The sequence below is a fragment of the Carassius auratus genome, unplaced genomic scaffold (assembly GCF_003368295.1).
Source record: "Carassius auratus strain Wakin unplaced genomic scaffold, ASM336829v1 scaf_tig00033884, whole genome shotgun sequence".
Lineage (NCBI taxonomy): Eukaryota > Metazoa > Chordata > Actinopteri > Cypriniformes > Cyprinidae > Carassius > Carassius auratus.
This window is the reverse complement of record NW_020526109.1, coordinates 31,671-56,232: the sequence shown is the minus strand read 5'-3', so window position 1 is coordinate 56,232 and position 24,562 is coordinate 31,671. Positions and strand designations below refer to the sequence as shown.

Here is a 24,562-nt window from a genome sequence, read left to right as displayed (position 1 = left end):
TCTTTCAGCCAATTCCATCAAACCAATACAATGAATTCAGAACGCGGCAGCAAGATACATTTTTAAGGAGCCAAAAAGTATACACATCACAGCTCTGTTTATCAATTTGCACTGGCTTCCAATAGCTGCTTGCATATAATTAAAGGCATTTATATTTGCCTACAAAACTACCACTGGTTCTGCACCCATTTACCTATAATTTGTTACTTCAGACTTATGTGCCCTCTAGAAGCTTGCATTCTGCAAGCGAATGTCACTTGATTGTGCCATCCCAAAGAAGCACAAAGTCACTTTTACGGACTTTTAAATTAAATGTTCCCTCCTGGTGGAATGACTTCCCCAACTCAATTCGAGCAGCTGAGTCCTTAGCCATCTTCAAGAATCAGCTTAAAACCCATCTCTTCCATCTTTATTTGACCCTCCAACTTTAATCCTCACTATTCTAATTCTATTCTTTAAAAAAAAAATCTAACTACCTTTCTAATCTTTTTGTATTCTATTATCTTTTAATTTATTATGCAATTGAATGTGTGTAAAGACCTCTAACACTAGCTTGCTCTATTCTTTTTTTATTCTATCTGTTTTCTTTTTATTTATTATATTATTTAAAATCCCATGCTACGTGTACTGTGTTAACCTAACCGAGACTTATATCATTGCTCTTTTTGTTGTTTTTGATTGCTTCCACTGTCCTCATCTGTAAGTCGCTTTGGATAAAAGCGTCTGCTAAATGAATAAATGTAAATGTGAATGTAATAGCGTTTACTCACATGGTAATTCATCTTGAAAGAGATATTTTGTATTATAAATTATGTTGTGTTCTTAATGATAACAAATGTAATGAATTTACTGAATATTGTTTAAATATTAAATCTATAGAAAAATTATAATAATAAACACTAAAAAAAGGAAATCTATTTCAAATCTTTGAATATATATATGGTCATTTATCACCACTCTTGGCACTTAATTATGCTTAAACTCCACCTAAGAATTTGACATAAGATTTATTCAAGTACATAATAAATTTTTCCCTCAATTTGCTGAGCAATAATTTGGTCTTTTCAATACCTAAACTCCCATTTGCTGTCTTGTGTAAATCTTCACAAACACCATTAGTAATGTTTCTAGTTAGTCAGCTGTTGAACTGTCAATGTGATGTGTTTTGTTTCATTATTACTTCATAGCACTTACGAAAGTCAATAGTCTCAGCTTTACAGTTAGGAGCTCTGATTCCTAGGCAACAAGCCATTTGATTTAAACACCCCCCCCCCCCCACCAAAATAATAGAAGAATTTTCTTTATATGTTATATATTATTTTACAATTTGTGTACTTCTATACAAGTACGATTTGTGTAATTCAAAAATCAAAAATTATGAAACATATAAGCATAATTTTACATAAGCCATTCTCAAGCCCACCTGCAAGGACACCAGCAATGCTGAGAATGGGGTGGAGGGAATCTAAATAAATAAAGTCGAAAAGAGAAACCGTCAACCTGTGCTGAGGCTGAAAACAAAGGGGGATGACCTGGAGGTAAATGATGGATGGCCTCCGAGAGCAAGCTGAGAGTTTGATGACTCGAAGTTGCAGTACATAAAGCTCCTTCTTTTCCCTCAAGGCCTTTGTTTTATCACATTTTCCTTTTACCTTTCCACAGAGCTACTACCTTTTTTCCTGGTGCCCTCTGTTCCTGATGAGCTGACAGAGTAGCCTTCCTCCTAAAAAAAAAAAAAAAAAAGAAAAAAAAATTGCCTTCAGTCTTGAGGGGCTTGGCGTACACAGGCTTCACATCCTTCTTGCTTCCCCCACGCTCCCTCTATATTATTAATTAGGTTTCCTTCTGGAGCCACATTATTGCCTTAAACCAAACACTGCCTGCACTGCTCACCATTGAGAACATGTGTGCCTCTCCTGGCTGCAGATTGAAGGGGAGAGAGAAAGAGACTAAAAGATAAAGTGAGCAAGGTAAAGTCAGAGATGTAAAGCGAGAGAAAGAAAGAGAGAGAGAGAGAGAGAGAGAGAGAGAATGGATAGGAAATGTGAGGGGGGAATAAAGCAGAGCTGACTTTCTGTGTTTGTGTGTGTGTGTGTGGATATGACAGCGTGTGTAGCCAGCCAATCAGAGCGCACCTTTTGAGCTGCAGCAGGCTGGCAGATTTGGGAGCTATAGTGGTTCTGTTCTGGACTGGATTGAGCCGCTGCACACATACTCCTTTCTATGCGACTTAAAAAATGTGGAGGAACACTGGGAGCGCTCCTCTGTATTCCAAAACCTTGTCATCTTTTAAGGAAAGACTGAGAAGGTAAGTGTGTGTGTGTGTGTGTGTGTGTTTTTTTTTCTCTTTGCTCATATGCTGACTGAAGCTTGAGTGCTGCCTCTGTTTGTCTGGCTTGTGGTGAGGTGGTATTCAGTGAAAGTCTGAGAGTTGGTCTTGTGTATACATGCGGTCGTATACCAAACAAAGCAGGTAGGGAAGGAAGGAAGGGAAGTGTCTGTGCATTGATCTGTGCCTTTTTCATTACTCCATCACTTTATTGTGGCCGCATGCAAATCTTCAGTCTTGGAAATCTTTAGTGCATAACCTTTCTTTCTTTCTTTCTTTTTTTTTTTTTTTTTTACAAATATTTATTTGTATTTTGACACAAATATTTGCCTTCAGGCGTTCAGAGTAAACTGAGAATGCCTACATTTTCAGACACTGATGGCTGTCTGACAGTGATTAAGTGATTAGACGAGCCTGTATTCGATGCATGGGGGAAGTTGTGTTGTGCTTGAGCTGATGCCTCCATGCAGTGAACACGCCAAGGTGACAAACGCACATCAATGGATCCCTGGAGTCCCTCGCCTGATATTACTAATCCTGTAGCAAGCAATCAGTTTCAGCATCACCTTCTCCTCATGCCACTGCATTGAGTAAAAACAGTAGATAGAGCTTTGAGGTTATAAAACCACTTCAGTTCTATAAAAAGAACTCCAATTTAGTGCTGTGATGTGAATAAGACATGAGAAGTAGAGGGGAAAAAAATTAAATTGAATAAAGTGGGCTGAATCAACTGTACTGGGGAAATTTTACTGCTTAGGGTCTCAAAGGTGGTCTTTGATGCATGAGCCGACTTTAACATTGAAGCAATGTTCTGGGTAAAGTCAAGTTAAGCTCAATAGACACTTGACAGCAATTGCGGTATAATTTTGATTACTACCAAAAATACTTTTCTACTCGTCCCATTTTTTTTTTTTTTTCTTAAAATAACGAATAAAAATCTAGGTTACTGTGAGGCAATTACCGTATGAGGGGGTGAATGGAGCCAGTTTTTGAAATGTGAATCTTAGAATTATATAAAATCATCTAAAACATGTGTATTCTTAAGCTATATATAGAGAAAACAATTTTATGGTCATCTTATGGTTTTGTGTTGCCATGGAAAGTTGCATCAGTAAGTGAACATCACTCTTAAATCATGTATACTTTTTACTATACAACTGAAAAAGAGTATTTTAATGTTTACCCGTTGACTTCCATTGCAAGTTCCTCATTGTGACCCAGATTTTTTACATTTATTATCATTTTCTAAGAAAAGGAGGGGTCAGTTGAAGCTAATTTTTGGTAAGTGCTCTCAACTGAGCTTATAACTTGCACGAAACACAGGAAATATTCCTCAAATGTGATCACACCATACAGAAAGACTCCTAGATTCAATTTACATGAACATTCCATCACTAACGTTTCCTTTTGCATGTGTAAAAAGATTAATTCGAGCAATAAGTGGGGTACAGTATAGAGCCGACAGGAACAAACATGGAAAAATGTAATTGTGAAAAGACGCCTCTCAGCCATTGTTCCATCCGAGCCTCACTCCATTCAAATTATCATCCTAATTAGCAGCACTGGATTCTAATCAGTATTACAAATTTGTTTTGAAGACCTAGAGAAACCTGCGAGAATCAGTCAAGACCCTTTTGCTCTTGAAGTGCAGAACAAGGGTTATCGCTGCCTCCTGGCCTGTTTTGGTTTCGGGTTTTGCTGGAACAGTGTTTTGTTTGCATATGTAGCGCCATTTTCTCTTGCTCAAGACGCATTTCTTTAATCTTTAACAGCAGATGGATACTGTTTTTGTGAATCTGTAATCAATTCACTTAACTAATGAATTTATTCTTTCTATATTCTGCAAAAATTTACTGATCAGAAACTGATCATTATTTATGATCATTATTTTTGTAAGAAATACAAAATACATAGACTAATTTACATAATTATACATTAATTTGTTCGTAATTAGCATACACTGATGGAACTGGGACTCGTTGACTGAGCTTTTCTATTCCGTTTTGAGAGAGTAGTGTCCAATTCAACATTTAACCTCCAGTGGTGGACGAAGTACACAAATCAAGTACTTGAGTAAAAGTACAGATACATATGGTAAAATATTACTCCGGTAAAAGTAAAAGTACTCCTTTTTCAATTTTACTCAAGTGAAAGTACAAAAGTACTCAATTTTTTATGTACTTAAGTAAAAAAGTACTGCAAGATAGATGTTTGCAATTTTACATGGGCTACTTAATTTAATTTTATATTAGCACATTTTTTTATAATCCTACTGCTCAAAATACCTGGGATTTTTTCCAAAATAACCACTATATGGAGTCAAAATATATTTTTTGTTGTTGATATGGACTACGCTGACGAGAGTAATGCTCACTGTGAAGCTTACACTGTGATTTACCTGAGAGAAAACAGAGATGACCATCTGATTTTCACCAGTAAGAAAAAAGTATTTTAAAGTTAGTTGTTTTACAAAACATCAAAGTTACAGTACAGACCAAATGTCATGATCCTGCCCTCGTGTCCTTGATTTTTCCTAGTCTTGAGGCAGGATCATGACAGACCCTTGTTTTGTGTACAAGCGCATGGCCTTGTCTTTGGGCCATGTGCTTGTGTTGTCTCGTTCCCTTGCCCCGCCCCCCTTGTTAACCTAGTCGTGTCTTGATTGTCCCATCTGTGCCACCTGTCGTGTCTTGATTGTTTCCCCTATTTAGGTCTCCAAGTGTGCTCTGTCTTGCGTCGGTTCATTGTCATTGTGATTGTACCTCAACTGTGTCCTACATCGTGATTGTGTGTGAGATTGTGCTGTACCCGCTGAAGTCCTTGTATTACCGTGAGTGTTTATAGTTAGTATTTAGAGTCCTTGTTTATCTTGTCAGTCCAGTCCCGTTTTAGTTATTTAGTCTTTACCTTGCTCCGTGTTTTCCCCCTCGTGGGTTTTGTTTTCCCCTTTTTGTAATAAACCCTTTGTTTGAGAATCCCTGTCTGCACCTGAGTTCCTCCCTTACCAAACCCTGACACCAAAAGTTTGGAAAACTCATAAAAAGAGTTTTCTTTATTTTCATGACTATGAAGATTGTAGAGTCACACTGAAGTCATCAAGGGCTGTTTGAGCAAGAAGGAGAGTGATGGGGTGCTGAGATGACCTGGCCTCCACAGTCACCGGACCTGAACCCAATCGAGATGGTTTGGGGGTGAGCTGGACCACAGACAGAAGGCAAAAGGGCCAACAAGTGCTAAGCATCTCTCGGGGAACTCCTTCAGGACTGTTGGAAGACCATTTCAGGTGACTACCTCTTGAAGCTCATCAAGAGAATGCCAAGAGTGTGCAAAGCAGTAATCAAAGCAAAAGGTGGCTACTTGGAAGAACCTACAATATGACATATTTTCAGTTGTTTCACACTTTTTTGTTATGTATATAATTCCACATGTGTTAATTCATAGTTTTGATGCCTTCAGTGTGAATCTACAATTTTCATAGTCATGAAAATAAAGAAAACTCTTTGAATGAGAAGGTGTGTCCAAACTTTTGGTCTGTACTGTATATATGACATGATAATAAGGCCTGAAGTTAGGAAGAACATTTTAAGGAAAAAAATAATAAAAAAAATTTAATAATGATTTTTTCCTTCTCAAATCTTGTCTGTGGTTTAAAAACACCCCTGGCCAAACGGGGTGCATCTCTTCCCACTTTGATAATTACTGTAGTTACCATGTTCTGAACATCACATCCTTTCTTTTCTACCCAGATGTAATCTATCTATCTATCTATATATATATATGTGTGTGTGTGTGTGGCTGAATAAAAATATTTGGACATTTATTAAAAATTACATCAACTTAGCACCAACAAGCTTGTTAGCTAGACAGTTAGCATCAGCTAACAATATTTACTTATTTTCAGTACGATGAACATTCATGTCTGTCTACTCGTCTAGTTAATCCAAACAATATACATATGTATAACGTCACTGTCGATAAACAATATAAAAACAGACGTCACATAGGACATTTTAATAAAACTGTTAACATTACGGCAGCGGTGAATTTGAACATGCATGAGTTATTGTATTTAATCTGTGTTGTTTTAAGGTTTTTGTTGTTGTTGTTGTTGTTGTTGTTGTTTTCTTACCTAAAATTGATGTGTCTGCATCGTCTGCACTCGAGCATTTGAGTGGGCTTAAATAGATCTCTCTTTACAACGGATTTAGTTCCCAAACAACTGACAGTTTTGACCTAAATATGATTTTCAGTTACAATAATTAATCCAAAATTTCGACATAACTTACTTTTAGCAACACCAGACGCACGCGCGCTCACAAGATCTCCCGGTTCTTACTTCTGGTGACTCGCACTAAACGGTTCATTTGAATCAGTGAGTGATCGACTCCAGAACAGCTGCCTGCAATCGGATCATTCTAATTAGTAAACGAATCGTTTGGTGCGATTCGCGATCCGATTTAAAAGTTTTATTTTGAAAAGACTCGGTTCGTTCATGATGAATCAGACACCGCTTCTGCGTGTCGGAGCACGTGATATAGGGAGTAACGATATGTTTTATGAAATGTAGTGAAGTAAAAAGTACGATTTTATGCTTTGGAATGTAGTGAAGTAAAAGTAAAAGTTGCTCAAAATAAAACTACTCCAGTAAAGTACAGATACTTGAAAAATGTACTTAAGTACAGTAACGAAGTAAAGCTACTCCGTTACTGTCCACCACTGCCTGCTACTACTATTCAAGGTACAAGGTGTCAGGCATGCTGAGATTCCTCATCAAAAAAATCTCAAAATACAATCCACTCCTTTGTGATAAACTCACTGTCCAGAGGCCTGAGGGCAATAGTCTTTTAATTCTCATCAGACTGGTTCTTAAAGTTGCATCAAGCCCGGTGAGTTCAATAAGGTAGGTTCACATTAATTATGTTTCATCACACAGATTAATCCAGATTCGCAGAAGTGAGTTGCCGTATTAATAGACGTTTATTTTAAGTCCTGTGCTTATCATGATCATTTATATGTCAACATGCAAAGGCTTAATTTTTCTTAATGAGAGCAAGATTGTTGGTGTATTTTTAGTTTGTTTTATTTTATTTTATTTTATTTTATTTATTATTACTTTTTTTTAATTAATATAGTTCCAGTTCTCCAATTTCAAAGTTAATCTTTAAAAAAAAAAACAATGGTTTCCTCTTAAATTTACAAGCCCCTGTCTTTATGAGTGATTCAACTGATTCGTGCAAAAAACAATGATATATTCTGGAAAAAAAATATTTGTCGTTGGCCAAGTTCATACAGCAGCAGAATACGGTTGTCAGTCATTTTTTTGAGTCCTTCAAATGGTTACGTTCACACACAGTTCGGCATGACAACCGCATTCTGTAACCGAATTCACACCTGTAAATTTGCTGCATTCACAACAACATTCTCAGAACACACTCACGCTGTATGAATGGAACCAGACTGGACAACTAGTTGTCTGTCACGGCATACAGTGCGAGAGAGAGACGCTCTGCTACACAAATGCTCATCTACCGTGTGTTACGTGTTTTTATGTGTTTTCGGTAACTTACAGTGATGGAGAAATGAGCTGTATGTCAGACTTTTAGATCCCTTCAGTTTTCCACTGGAGGTGATGCGATCAGATTTGTACAGTTTCTGTACGCGAATCAAATGCTCTGCTCTCTACCCAAATATAAAAGCTGCTGTCGGTTAATGAAGATCTGACGAAAGAACTCGCGGTTCGGTTGGACGCTTGTTGAATCAGGAAGTGATAAGACTTTCAGATCTGTGAAGAAAATGTGGTTGTTAATCCCAAAAACTCACAGTGTGAACGTAGCCTTAAGGCCCTGATATACTTCTAACAAAATTGAAGAATGAACTGATAAGATTTCGAACAAAATCAGGCCAAAACTAAGTTTGTTTTGAGTTTGTTTCGGCAGTTCGAAACAGCTCACCAAAACAAACTTTCTAGAGGAGTTTGTTTTGGCTCCTAAACACCTTTAAGCTACCATTGGTCCATGCAATCGGTGGGTGTGTTCTGAAACTCCACATTCTTTGACGTGCATTTTTTTCCCCCTTGTTCGTTTCTCTATTTATGTCCAACCATAGAACAACATCTCCTGATTACACTGGAGTGTTGAATAGCTGAGCTGGCACAAATATATCCGCACCTGTATGATCACTCACAGAGAGACTTAGAGATTCAGAGAAAGCATTTAATTCCTAGGAAGAAATTGCAACGAAGCTTGGTGTTGACGACCCAAAGTTATGCAAAAAGCAACGTAGAGAAACAAGTTTTGCAAAGCCATGAGAATGAAAGGAAAGAGTAAAGATATAAGGTAGCAAGTACCAAATACATGTATCTCAAATAAAATGTTTCAGCATACTGCTGCTGCTGTTCTTTCAATAAGCGAATTTAAAGGGTATACAATAAATTAAATGCCAAAGGAATATATAATAATAAACCTTTGTTTTTATCAAAAGTAAATCATGACACCACATAAAATATAAAAAGAGAAAGTTTTTTTTTTTTACGTCACAAAAAAGTTTTCAGACTTTGAGCCATTCACATTCACATAATCAGCCCCATAAAGGACTGATTATGGAAATGGAATGGTTATTTTAAATACTTCTTCATTTAAAATATTCTTAGCATTGGGGCCCATCTCACACATAGATTGCCTACACGTCTTCATTTCATCATTGTTTAGTTTAGGGGATACGCAAGAGCTTTGAAACACATGTTTACATAAATCTACACCCCACCTCCAGCAGCGTGAGGGTGTTGGAAAGTTTACAAACAGTATTCCGTCGCTTAGCCTTTTCGAACTTCTTTTTGACCTCAAACAGAAAACAAAAATGAACTTCATTTGAAGTATATCAGTGCCTTTAATTATTCCATTCAAAAATGATCTTTATAAGTGAGTGATTGTGTCATTCTTTAACCTATTTGTTCAGAAACACTTATTTATTCGGGAGTGAAATAAGTGAATGTTTGATTCATTAAATCAATTGATTTGTTCAAAAACATTGGCTTCATTCATAAATGTACAATTACTTGTCTTAACTCTTTCTGTGGTGAGTTTAAAATATTCTAGTGGAGTTTTTTCGTAAGGTGACCATTATTTTAGAACTTTCCCCTTACTGTTTCAATGGCGATGTGCATGCTTGACACATGACATACCGCGGCCATAATAACACTGTATGACAGATGGATTGCTGATGGATCATTTTTCCTTTTCCTTTTTTATTTAAAATATTCACAAACTTGCTTACCATGTCATGAAAAATCTTATATTCTGATTCATAAATATGTGTAAATGAGTGTGTTTTATCATTTAAAAACTGTTCACGCTGCAGTTCTGTCAATCAGATTTACAGCACGTGAATTCATCAATTTCAAGTAATAAGTGGCCGGTGTGCTATGTGAAGAACAGTGTGAACTGTATAGTTACTATGTCTATCTGATATGAATAAAATTAAAAATACAAAAATGAAAAAATAAAAAAATAAAACAAAAAATAGTGTTCCTGTGTCAAGTGGTAGAGCATTGCGTTAGCAGTGCAAGGTTGTGGGTTCGATTCCCAGGGAACACGTGTTAGGTAAAAAATGTTAGCCTGAATACACTTTGTTCAAAAACACTACCGTATTTTCTGGACAATAAGTCACACTTTATTTCATAGTTTGGCTGGTCCTGCGACTTATAGTCAGGTGCAACTTATTTATCAAAATTAATTTGACATGAACCAAGAGAAATGAACCAAGAGAAAACGAGAGGGCGCTCTATGCTGCTTATTGATCTTGTAGTCTACACTGAGCAGCATAGAGCGCCCTCTCGTGGCTGTAGATGGTAATGTTTTCTCTTGGTTCTTGGTTCTAAATTAATGTAAATTATAGTCCAGTGCGACTTATATATGTTTTTTTTTTTTTTTTTCTCATCATGACATTTTTGGACTGATGGGAGTTTTACTCAGGTGGAATTATAGTCTGAAAAATACAGAAATTATTTCAGAAATTAAATAATTGTGTCTTTGAATGAGACATCTGCAGTGTGTTGCTCAGAAACGTGCAACAATCAATTGTTTGTTTCCTTTTGCAGAACAAAAATGGATGAGGTTTCTTGCAGTTGTGTCTGAAATGTCTAGGTTATGTATGTAACCCTTGTTCCCTGAAGCTCTGCCCCACTGTGTGGGTATATAAGAAGTGCGAGAAACTCACATTCAAGTCTTCGGTGAGGAGACGATACATGTCACCTGGCCATTCAACGGAACAGCGATGTGGCAAGGGGAAGTAACGTCTCCATTCCCTCCTTCAGGGAGTGCGGGTTACATACAGTATGTAACCTAGAAATTCCCTTTCAGTTGGTCACATTACTTCGTTATGTCAGAAAGAGACTGACAAATGGGGTCCCTTCAAAATGCCACATTGCTGTCTTCCAGTGACCCGTGTACGTGATACCACCTTGTCAAGAGACCAGCACAAGTAAGGGCCTATACCAGATACAGAATGCACTGGGTAGCATATTCCAGCTGGACATATGTTAGCAGGATGCCTGCTCATAGGAGGACTTACAAGGGCAGGTACCGACCGCGTGGTGGTTATACAAATGAATCTCTGAGGTACCCAGCCTGCAGGTTGGAATGTTTTAATTACAGAGAGATAAGGTGGCTTGCCAAGGGCAAAACACATGCTACCAAGAGACTTACTGTGGAAATATACACGTTGGATTACCCAAAAAGGGGAATCACAACACATGGAGGCACCTAGTCCAACACAGGGACTGAGCAATAGGGCAAGCACGCAAGTGCTGGACATCAACAGTGCTGGAGGAACCCAGGATTCTGAACTGAGGAACTCACCTGATGGGAATAGCTCATGCATACAGTCCATGGAGTGGAATGGCGCAGTAAGCAGATTGACACTGAGCAGGTCCTGTTACTGGCCGGAAGAGAGTAACACTCTCATCATCCTCCATGATCTTGCACATTGTCTGTGCACATTGTCCTCGCTCAGGGAGTAAAACAATTAGCCGTGGTTATTCTCTGGAGAGGCAAATAGGTCTACCTGAGCTTCTCTGAAGCATTCCCAAATAAGCTGGACCAACTGGGGGGTGAAGTCTCCATTCTCTGAGGCAAGACTGCTGACTTGAAAGCTTGTCAGCTGCACAATTAAGCCTGCCCAGTATGTGAATGGCATGAAGCGACCTTAGATGCTTCTGACTCCACAAGAGGAGATGGTGAGTGAATTGTGACATGCAACGGGAGCGTAGACCGTTCTGACAGTTGATGTACGCTATGGTCACAGTGTTGTCGGTACAGACCAGAATGTGCTTGTCCCTCAGCAGGGCCTTGAAGCGGTGCAGAGCAAGCCATACTGCGAACAACTCGAGGTAATTGACATGCCACTGAAGTCGGGATCCTGTCCAGGAGCCTGACACAACATGACCATTGCACATGGCACCCCAGCCCATGGCTGAAGCATCTGTTGACACAACTACATGCCTGTACACTGGTTCTAGGGGAATACCAACCCGTAGAAATGAGAAGTCCAACCACAAGGTGAAGGTTCGGCGGCAGGTTGTAATGCTGATCTCCCTGAACGTGCCCTGTTGCCATGCCCATCCTGGGACTTCGACTTGAAGTCAGTGCTGAAGTGGTCTCATATAAAGCAACCCGAGCAGTATGACCACCGCTGAGCATGCCATATGCCCAAGGAACCTCTGAAATAGTCTCAGTGGAACCGCCATTTGCCTTCAAATTGACTCACAGCACTCGCTCGTAAGCTGTGTAAACATGGCGACCAAGTCATACAGAGAAAAGAGATCCTCTGCACAGGAGATAGTTTGTTCTTTTCCCAGTTGACCCGAAGACCCAGATGAGCGAGGTGTCTGATTACCAGATCCCTGTGCTCACACAACTGTGCTCGAGAGTGAGCTAGAATCAGCCAGTCATCGAGGTAGTTGAGGATATGGACACCTCGTTTCCTGAGAGGAATCAGAGCTCCCTCTGCAACTTTCATAAAGACACAGGGAGACAGTGCCAACACAAATGGAAGAACTTTTTACTTATATGCCTGCCTCTCAAAAGCAAACCGAAGAAACGGTCTATGTCAAGGAAGAATGGAGACATGAAAGTAATCGTCCTTTGGGTCGATCGTTGCAAACCAATCCAATGGACGAATGGCTTCGAAAATATGCTTGGGCATTAACATCTTGAATGGATGTCTGTGAAGAGCTTGGTACTATGAAGTAGGGGCTGTCGATGCCGGAACTGCAGGGATCTTTGTGCATATTATTTTTTTTTAAATATATATTTTTTATGTTTTTATTATATCATAAGATAATTTGAGTCAGAAGATCAGCTTAACGGTCATTTGCCTTTGCTGACTAAAATAGTAACACTTTTTATATGAAGCCCATATTTATAATAAATTATAAACAGAGTTTTTATACAGTTTTCTTAAGGCATTATAATGAATGCATAATGTATAAAAAATTAAAATGTGTTATAAAAATGGGCTTTATAGAAAGTGTTGCCACTGAAAAAATAACTTCTCACTTAAATTTTCAATTATTTTTCTTCATGTATTTTCACACAGTAATATCCATAAATGGCTCAAGAGTGGGCCATCTGTTGCCAACAAGAAAAAGAAAGCAATTGAAAAATACTTTTGTGTGCAATGAATGAATTAGACAGACAATTATATATATATATATTCTTTTTTTAATTGTCTGTCTAATTCATTCATTGCACACGAAAGTTATATTGCTCTTATTAATAAGTATTCAACATGTCATGACATTTGTAAAACTGTTTTCTAATATGCACCACTGTTTCCACAGTAACACGTCATGATGTGTTAAACTAGTCTCTTGTTCTGTTTTTTTTTTTTTTTTTTTTTTTTTTTTTTATTGGTTTAAATATACAGTTAACCCAACAGTAAGGTTTGCAGCAATTGTGTTATATGGAAACTGATCTTTTGACTTGTAAACCAATGCATAGACTCCCTCTTCAGTCTTGAAGAACCTACCAATGACTGTTAAACCTAACTGTTTTTATTCTCTTGTAGTCAAGCTAGAACAATAGTAGACAAGAGAATACTAGTTAGAAATCACTTCTTATTGTGTTGGTGGTGCAAACCATTAAACCACCAAGCATGTTTAATGAAATGCATTCAGACTCGTATTGCAGTGTCTAAATTTGTTTATTAATTCTGACTGCCTCTATTTCAGCTACTGAATTATATGCATTTTCTGCAAATTTCCTTCAATACTAATAATAATAATAAAAACAGTGTTAGGTTCTTGGTAGATTAAAGTTGCATTCACATACCACATATGCCATCTTCCCTTACAAACAAAAGTGAGTCTCACAAATATCTCACTGTCAGTTTTGTGTTGCACCATGAAATATTTATTCTGGTCATATAATGTTAAATCCTTGGGACAAGTCTTTAGCATTACTGTGACTATTTCAAACACTTCTTGGAAATTAAATGTTCAGATGTAGCTAATGTGATGAGAAATGCCATCCCTGAAGTGTTTCCACTGTCATTTGTTTATTTGTCCTCTTTTTTTTTTTTTTTTAGAATACCCACATCGCAATTTCCATTAGTTTTGAGAAACACTAACCCTAAAGCACTAGGAATTTTACTCGTACATGTCAGTTACCCTCATGCCTTCGAGGAATGAAGAGTATGACAGAGTTTCTCCTCAACAAGTGACAAATCTGATTTGACAGGGAGGCAGAGGAGTCGAGAGTTATCAGCTTCTTTTTCTAGGTAACCAGGGACATGCATTGATCATTGGAATGCCATTCAGCCATTTGAATAGACTTGCCATGCTGGAGATATCATTGCAGGTCCCTTGTACCAGCACTCATGATTCCTGCTATTATACTAGAACAGCTGTTCCATCAAAAGTGAATTAAATGTTTTGCCGAATGGCAAACAGGATGATGACAATGGTCTCCAAGGCCAATTTTCATATCTTAGATCTTCACGGGTAATGGCTAATCGCATCTTTTCAGTGGAATTATAATATGATTGCTGGCTGTGTTTCATTTTGCCCCCATGAAAGTACAGTTTGTCCTCTTTCCTTCAAACAGATGTTTCTTGGATACCTGCCATCGCCTTCAGTGAGTCTCCACTGGACACCGACTCCCCACCGAATCAACACGTCTCGCTCTCAGCCCACAATGTGAGTGCCACTCAACGAGTTTCTGCAACAACAGAATTCTAAACCATGGCCATCAGCCAAGCCCTGCAAACTGGTCCAATCGCCGTCTAGAACTGCCCACCACAAGAGAGAGACCTCTGGGTGAGCGAGAGTTCAAACGTTGCTACTCTTTAACATGAGAGCAGCCAGCAGCCCTGCCTGTCTGTCCCCTCTGCTGCTGTGCCTGTGTGTGCTCCAGAGGAGCTATGGGACCCCTTCTCCACCCACCCCCACATTCATCCACAACCAGACCAAACTGCCCGACGGCGACAAAGATTCGCACCATCGGCCTAAGCGAGGCTGGATCTGGAATCAGTTTTTTGTTTTGGAAGAGCACATTGGGCCGGATGCCCAGTATGTGGGGAAGGTAAGAGCCCTGTTTTTGTTTCAATCTGTGTGCAGGTGTGGACACTGTGGTTAAAACACACAGGTGATTATCTAAAACAAAATGAGCTGTTGTAATTTGACTGTTTTGTTGAACGAATGGTTTCTCGAAAGAGTGCGGTTTTAACCAAAGACAATGGCAGTGCATCATGTTTTTGGAATTCTAATTGAATTGTGCGATGTCAACATGTTCTTGTAATCATACTTTCTTGGAAGTGAGTCAATGGTGCAGGTGAATAATCAGAAACAATATCTATGTTTCTCAGAACAGCATGTTTTTGCCAGAAAATTGATTTGGCTTGCAAATTAAAGGCTGACCCTTTACATCCATCCTGCTAATAAGAGTGCTGTTTATATATTTTTTATCTTCATAAACAAGGTTTTAGACAGCTTTAGACAACACTTTCTTATGATACTCGTTTGGAGTACCTTTTATTCTGGTACTCAGGAAGATTCCAGAGATCCCTCTGTGGCTTATAAATGTCAACAGAGATAATTATTTTGCCTATTCCGTTAAGTGAAGACTGGCCCATGGAGTCAAACCAATGCCACATATAGCCTACTTACAAAATTTATGAAGTGAAAGTGAAGTTGCAAATGAAAATGATACAAAATAAAAAATAAATGTCCTTTTTTTAAAAAAAAAGAAAAAAAAGAATTGCAAAATATACAGAGAAAAAGCAATGATTTTGCACCATATGTATTTTCATGACAATAGCTACTTATTTATTTTCAATGCTACTTTTATTTCATGTTTCAGTCAAGTGTGAGCTCACAATATAATTTTTTCCATTTGCTTTTCACATTTCTCCACATTTCACTTTCTGCCACTTTGACATGGGGCTGGAGTCAAGGGACTGGGAAAAACCATGCATTTTTTTAATAATAGTGAAATGATCCATCGGCATGCCTCTGCTCAAAAATGATGCCTGGATCAGTTATGATCTGCATCTCGGGTCGATGATGTAACTTCCAGGGAGGCCTATCCATCCTGTTGTACACACACCAGTCCCTGGACCTCACCCCAATGTCAAAGCAATGCCAGAAAGTGAAACCCACAGAAACGTGAAGTGCGTAGGAAAAAATTATATTGCGAGCTCATACTTGACTGAAAATCAAAATAAAAGTATTGTAGAATTGCAAATAAATTAGTAGCTATGGGCATGGAAATTATGAGGTGCAAAATCATTGCATTTGCTCTGTGTGATGAGAGGGGCGGGGCTGAGAGCTGTGGGAATGGAGCAAGGTCGGTGTAGTAAATGCTAATGCGTGACACCTGCGCCTCTTACTGGTCTTGGGTCCCACAGAGGAGCTCCCAAAGTATAAAAGGAGATGTGACAACATTGCAAGACGTGACAGGACCAGTCCTGGATTTTATTTTGTGTTTTGGATCTGTTTGTGCAAGACAGTCGTCCACAAGGGGTTGTCACGCTCTTTGTGTTTATTTTATTATTAAAATATTTAAATGTTTGCTAGTTCCTTCCTCCAGCTTCCCTTGACTACGAACATTTGTTACACTCTGTTTCATTTATATTTTGCAATTCTCAATTTTTGTCTGCAAAACTTATTTTTTTTCTTGCAATGCTTCATTTTATTTTGCAATTCTTAATTTTTGTTTGCAAAGGGAACTTTTTTCTCAATCCTTTAATTTTCATTTGCAAAACTTTTGCAAGTATATGTGGCATTGATTTGATTCCATACTGACCTACTCTGTCAGCTCTGTCAGCAGTATTTCATGGGTTGGAATAATACAGGGTGACACTGACAGCTTTTGACATTGGCTCAGTGAGGTGAAGGTTAACGTGGAGATAGTAGAGTTTATGGAGAAATGGCTGAGCAGCCATCAATTGTCTACACCTACATCCCTCAGGAACTGAGCCAAGTGTGTGTGCCATGTTTCCTCAGCACCACTGGACAGGTCTGGTTCAGATATTTCCAATATCCATTTATCATGAATTAGAACTTTTCATAAAAAAAAAATATATATAAATAAGTATATTAAATAAATTATTTTATAAATAAACATTATACGAGATATTTATATTTAGCTGAAAGTTGTCCTTTAAAGCAGTACAGTAGATTAGTGAAGGATGCAATGGCTATTTTATTTATATAGCACTATTTACTACAACCAGAGGTGACCAATGTGCTTTACAACAGAATAACTGAAAACAGCAATAACACAATGTAAAATAAAAACAATAAAACCAAGAACAAGGAAAGGAAAAGAAAAACCTCATAACATGCAGCAAAGATATAGGACAAGGACAAAAAGTGCTTCAACTAGAATTAAAAACCTTATCGAACAGGTTTTTAATTTAGACTAAAAAATAGCCACAGATGAAGCCATTCTAATAAAAATGGGCAGATCATTCCAGAGTCTTGGCACAATTAAAACAACAGCGTGATCACCCCTGCACTTCTGCCTCGTCTTGGGGATAAACAAGAGTCTGTGGTTAGAGGACCAGAGAAATCTGGTTACATTGCACTCAATCAATAAATCAGAGATATATGATGGAGCCATACCATTTAGTGACTTATAGACAATAAGTCATATTTTCAGATCTAATCTGTAATGCACAGGCAGCTAGTGTAAAGACTGTAGAACCAGAGTAATATGATCCTGTTTATGAATCCCTGTCAAAAGTCTAGCTGCCACATTATAGCTGTTTGACTAATCCCAGCATACAGTGAGTTAGAGGTAAAAAAAAAAAAAAAAAAAAGCATGAATCACTTTCTCAAAGTTTTTAAAAGAAAGAAAAGTCTTCGCTTTAGACAGGAGCCACAACTGAAAAAAAATATATACAGTATGATTTGAACAAATTTGATTCGATCAAACTTCAGATGTTTGTCAAATACAACACTCACATTTTTCACATATTGCTTAACACATGATGATAACCAACCAAAGTTTGGACTGGGAGCAGTCAAGGAATCTGAGGGTTTAAAAACAAAATAAAATTCAGTTTGTTTCCTCATTAAAATTCTGAAATTTTAGTGACAGCCATTCCTTTACTTCTGTCAAACAGAACAGGTGGGCATCCAGTCCATCCAAATTCCATTTTATAGGCAAATTAAATTGTGTTTCATCAGCATAACAATGTAATGGCAGTGCCAATGACATGGAACCAAGTGGAAGTATATATAAAGTTCATAAGAGTAATTTGTTTGGGAATCTAATTAATCCAGCAGTATTGTATGTCACTGAAAAGAATCAGATCATAAGAGTAATTTGTTTCGGGAGTCTGACTCAGTGGCGCAAAAAATGGGTATGCAGTATATGCAGTGCCTTTTTTGACAAAATCATTATGTAAAAATCTTCTTTAATAAAACGTTGAAAAAAATTCATTTTTATTTAAGTTTTCAGCATTTTTAATGAGTTCAAAAATGTATTTTCTATAAACTTATTAAGACGCAGAACTGCAGTATCTCTTCACGACCACAGCAAACGGGAGACTTTTTCAGAAATGCACTAGGATTTCCCTCAAAGGTATAGTTGCCAAATAAGCTTCAGTAGTGTCTGATGAGATGTTGTTATCTGTCAGTAAAACAAACTTGCCTGCTCTGTCAGACATTTTACTGTGATCACGAGGCATGCTGTTCAGCTGTAAACGAATATAAGGGACATGCTAACACGTCATCACAAATCACCTGCATAAGAAACTACGAGCATAAATTGTCAGTTAAGTCATGAAATGACCAAAATTGTGATTTCAAGCTGCATAACTGCAACACATACAAGAGAATGTCTCTCAAATGCATGTAGGCTTACTGAAATATTCTGCAATCCAAGATCACAATAGGGCACTATATTTCTAATTTAATGCACAAGTAGGCTAACTGTGAGCACAGTTCAGTTGTGCTAGAAAATATGAGCTACTTTCTCGTCAATTTGTAAAGTCGAAAATGACACGATATGCATAAAATAACTCATTTTACATTCTTGAATTTATGTGCTGCTGGCTTCCACCCTTTTCACAATATTGCAGATCGGGATTCAAAAGAAAACTTTTTTTTTTTCTGGTGAAGCACCCTGGTGTGCTGTACAATTTTAATTCTCTGAGAAAAACCGACTCAGTCATTCGATCAGGAACTGGACTAGTTACATCATAAGCAGTCTTTTTTAAACATAGTCTTCACTGGAGTCATTTCAACAGAGCTATTCCTGCTACAGAGCAGACCCAATTTAACCCTGTCTGTGAGACTTTTGACTAACAAAAAGAAACTCAGTGTGACAACATTCTTACTCGTATTGAACTGCAAAACATTAAGCCAAACAATGTCCTTGTTCTGTTCACATGGATGCCACTTAATTTTGTGCTGCTGTGGTGTGACCTGTCTGTAAAAGATTTGACTTAGATGAATATTTTTTCTGAGACCTTATTAAACTGCAGTGACATAAATGGGTTGAGGCTCTCAGTTGCCTCCTACGTTCCTCTCCACTCCACTTTTTCACACCTTCTCCTGCCTGGTCCCTCCAGACCATCATCTTTTTTCTCTCTATCTCTCAACTTCAGTGGTCAGACAAAAAAAAAAGTATTTTTTTTTTTTTCGGCCCAGACAGACCTGTTCTAATAAAACCCTGCCTGACATAAACTATGTGATTTTATAAAAACATATGTGAAATTTCTGTGGGACTAAGTTTTGTGGGTTAGAAATTGAGCATACAGAGATTATATTTGGTTAGAAAGAAATTATCCTGAAATTATCCCGCAGAGCTCTGGAAACTAGTGACGTTCTTGTTGTTTGGTCAAAACATTTTAGAAAATTTTATGGTAAATTACAAAAAGCACATGAATAAGGTATGATTTTTTTAGTTTCCTTAACGATTTCATTCATTATTATTATTATTTATTTTTATTTTGTTTGCCTCATTTTCAAGGGGAAGGTAAACAGTGTAATTTTTTTAAATATTTATTTATTTTATATTGTTGTGATCATAGATTTTGTCTTTTGACAAAAAAAAAAAAAAAAAAAGGTTAAATGATTGTTGTATATGAAAATTAGAGGTCGTCCCATGCATCTATTTGTTAGACACATATTACTGCATGCTGAACAGAGGTGCATTTCCCAAAAGCAACTATGGTTGCAAGTTCAGTCAATACCAATAGAGTTCAATGGAACATACGACCATAGTTAGCTAACAACAGTTTTGGGAAATGCACCCCAGAGCAGGAAACTTCAGATGCAGATTTTAAATGGAGCCGACAGAAAATCCTGCCATGCCATTCACATAGTTTTCCATTAAATTACCTTATATTTGTTGTTGTTAATCATTAATGATGAAATGCTAATCATTGTAAATGTACATAATTAATTGATTTTGATTAGATTATCATCAAGAGTTCAAGAATAGAAGCAGTTTAATTGTGAGAGTGTACATACAATATATGTAAATAATTTTAACACAATGGCCTTTGTGTACATATTTAAGCATGACTTTGAAATGAAATGGTAAGGTAAACAGCATTATTTTTTTAATATTTATTTATTTTATATTGTTGTGATCATAGATTTTGTTTTTTGACAAAAAAAAAAAAAAAAAAAAAAAAAAAGTTAAATGATTGTAGTATATGAAAATTAGAGGTTGTCCCATGCATCTATTTGTTAGACACATATTCCTGCATGCTGAACAGAGGTGCATTTCCCAAAAGCAACTATGGTTGCAAGTTCAGTCAATACCAATAGAGTTCAATGGAACATACGACCATAGTTAGCTAACAACAGTTTTGGGAAATGCACTCCAGAGCAAGAAACTACAGATGCAGATTTTAAATGGAGCCGACAGAAAATCCTGCCATGCCATTCACATAGTTTTCCATTAAATTGCATTATATTTGTTGTTGTTAATCATTAATGATGAAATGCTAATCATTGTAAATGTACATAATTAATTGATTTTTGATTAGATTATCATCAAGAGTTCAAGAATAGAAGCAGTTTAAGTGTGAGAGTGTACATACTATATATGTAAATAATTTTAATACTATGGCCTTCGTGTACATATTTAAATAAAATAATCTTAATTAAGCATGACTTTGAATTGAAATGGTGACACTTTTAAATAAGATTCCATTTGTAACTTTAACATTAATGCCTTGTTAATTCCTTGTTAGGGTGTTAATTTCAACAGTTACTATTATTACTAAAATTATTAAAACTACTACTAGTAGTAGCATGATTCAGTACCGTTTTTTTAAATAAAGCACTATTTTCGTTCTTGTTCAGTGTCCATTATAAAAAACTATCGGTTAATTAATCGGTATTGGTTAGTGTGGTCCAACCTAGCTATCGGTATCGACAAAATCCACTACCAGTCAACCTCTAATGAAAATAACATAGTCAACATCTGTCTAACTAGCACTCTAGAACACTAACTAGGACTCAAAATGGGGACGAAATATAAATATGTAAAAATATATGTTTTAAGTCAAAACATGACTGTTAATTAAAGCTACTATCCAATGCTGGAATGCATCTTTCACCACTGAACCCTTCAGCAACGTGATTTGCGAAAGAGCATCCGCCAAATGAAAATAAACTTACATATTATTATTTCTTCTTTTTCATTTGTCAAGTAGCATTATGCTCATTGCCTGATTCTTGTCATAGAAGTGATAGATCAGTGGTATCCATTGGTTACACAATCTACACAATAGCAGATGAAGTTTCTGGCTGAGCGAGAGACACAACGCTCTCATAAGATTCAATTCAGCTGCTCTTTGATTTATTCCACGCTCCTCTTTTATATCAAATGAATGACATGAAAATGTTGCCAGCAAGTACTCGAGCACTACTTCAGTTAAAAAAAAAAAAAAAGCAAAAAAGAAAATATTTGTTTAGTGTATTTTTGCCCAGCAGATACAATTTGTTCTTCATACTGTAGATTATTGCTGTGGTAAATATGCTCCTTTTTCATGTGAAAAAGCACACACACACACACACACACACACACACAAATCCAGAAAGAGATGCATACACACACAAACAGCTTAAGCTTTGAAATTTGTAATAGAGAACTAGCAAGCTGCCGGCACTCTTTGAAGGTCTCTTTCTCTGTTAATCTCTTTACCAGCAGATTGGTAGCACACATAACTAGAGAGTGTCTACAGTAACGTAAACTTTGCAGTAGAGGAAGACAAATAGAAATCAGTTCACTGCAGTTCTGTTGGAGACTGTTCGGCTGATGAATATCTATCACTGCAGCTTTTAAGATGGAGGATTACATTAAACCGCTCAGTTCCTTCTCACTAATGGCAAATTACCAAACTCAGAGCCGCCCATGCACGCTTCCTTATTCTGACGTGAAGGGCTCTTGGTGCAGTGTAAAATTGACCTTTCCATCAGCACGCCGGCTTTAATTTGCGGTTAGCAGCGAAGGCTGAGCCCTGATTTAATCAGTCCCTTCCTTCTTGTAGCGTGGGCAGTTTATCAAGCCCCTGCACAAGGCAACCTGTGCTCTCAGGTCTGCGGCAGCAGTTACCGCAAACCCTGCATTATGGTCATGTCTGCAGACAGAACTGTTCTCCGTATATATGTTAATTCAGTGCATTCTTAATGCAGATACTACTATGAATATTAAAAAGACTATCAGATTGAGGTCGGTCGAAGGAAGACACCCCTAATGAGGTGCTTGTGTTGACAATATAGGGCATTGTTTCTTCAAAGTCTCATTTATATGCTTGAACAGTAATATGCACTCTTGATACTATTTACTCACCCTCAAGCATTGAATGACATACTTCCGTGGAACATAAAAAAAAAGTCATTTAAAAATGTTGGTAACCAGTTTTGGTTTCTATTGCCTTTCATTGCATTTTATTGTCTGTGGGGACAAAGTCAATGGGGACAAAAACTGCATGATTGCTAACATTTTTCTAAATGACTTATTTTTTCCCACATAATAAAGTCATATAAGCTTGGAACAACACAAGGGTGAGTAAATCATTTTTGGGTGGACTGCTCATCTAAAGTCAGCATGAAATTGAAGCTGCAGTGTTTTCTTTCTTATTGTGAGATCAGATTGAAGCAGTTTCTCAAATAGGAAGAGGGAGGGGAAGTTATTTTGGTTAAAGATTGCAAGGGCACATTAATTTTATGAAATGATTTTCACAGATAAATAATTTATAATAAACACTGCAATATTCCATGAATCAATAAGAATTTGGTTTTGATTCCATGGGGGCTTTAAAGCACTGAAATGTTCACGCTGCAAAATTCAGTAGTGTCACCTCCTGGCATGCACACATTAAAAGATTTCTGACCCATAATAGGTGCTCTAATGGATCTAAATGCATCACTTTCACACCATAATAAATTGTATTTCAGCTCTGAATGAAGCGTAGACAAGTGTGGGTGTGAGTATGTATGTGTTTGACAAGGTGTGCAAACACTCAGTGGTCACCATTATAATTTAATAGGACAATGTATTCAGAGCCGGATCAGTCTGCTAAGCATGCAAGATGTGCATCACACCCAGTTTGTTTCAAATGGTTAATGAGTGTCATTGTGCTCAAGTGTTTGCTTTCATTCATAATCCTATTAATCGCATTTGTCTTTTCTAGGGTGGGTGCTTTCAGATTTGAGTCTATATCTGTCTGGCATGTTTCTCAAAGCCTTTCATTTGTGTGGTAATGTTGTGCAGGCGACCAGTATAACACCTTCTGCTGGATGAGTTAATGCATCCTATCTTCCACTCATCTGACACCCCCCTCTGCTCTTTTTTTTCTCTTCACTGGTTGTTATTTTTTCCATTTTAAAAATGTAATTCCTCCTTCTTCTGAATTTCTAAAGGTGAAGAATTTTCTTTTTTTTTCATTTTAATAATCATCATCTTTATCATCATTTTGTTTTCAAACATAATTTATTGTAACATAATTACATCAACAGTAATATTTTATATTAATAATGATACTTATATATACATATTATTTATTACCCAAAAATTAACTTGCTTATTTATTTATTTATTTATTTATTTAACAATTTATTGATTAGTCCTTGTAGCTCAATCAATTTTACCTTGCAAATGCTAAATATTTCCTGTCATGATGCAAGTCCTCGTGGAGACGGAAAGAATGCCATCTTCTCTTGTTCCGTTGTTGTCTTCTTTTTGTAGTTTTAAATAATGATTTAATGATTTGATATTTATTTTCCGCCATCACGACTGCTTCTTCGGCTTTTGTCGTGGCAACATCAAATCATTAGTTAAAACTGCAAAAGGAGACAACAACAGAACAGGAGAAAATGGCATCCTTTCCGTCTCCATGAGGACTTGCACCAACAGCAGATCAACACTGTTTGTCGTCTACAACTAGTATCTGTATAAAGCATGTATGTATAAAGCCTGTTTCACACATACTCCGTATACAGTGCGTATGCGTTGCGTATTATTTTACGCACCCATGTTAATGGATTACGCCGCCTTCACACTGGCAGTTGAAATCAGCTCCGATACGGCTACGAAACGACCGGAAGTCATTCATTTCCTATGGAGATTCGCAGACCGCATAGGAATGGCTATGAACTGGGTCCGAACGAGTGCGGGGCGAAAAAAATCGTGTCCGTTGGTCATACGGATGCGTTCAAAAATTTAACTCTTGCGAAAGGCTACGGACAGTTCCTATCAGACAATTCCA

The 24,562-nt window shown here is 37.2% G+C and overlaps 1 pseudogene; it reads left to right on the top strand.

Moving 5' to 3' along the window:
* Nucleotides 1-1,735: 1,735 nt before the first annotated feature.
* LOC113081348 (cadherin-18-like) overlaps nt 1,736-24,562 on the top strand; it is a 50,791-nt pseudogene continuing 27,964 nt past the window's right edge.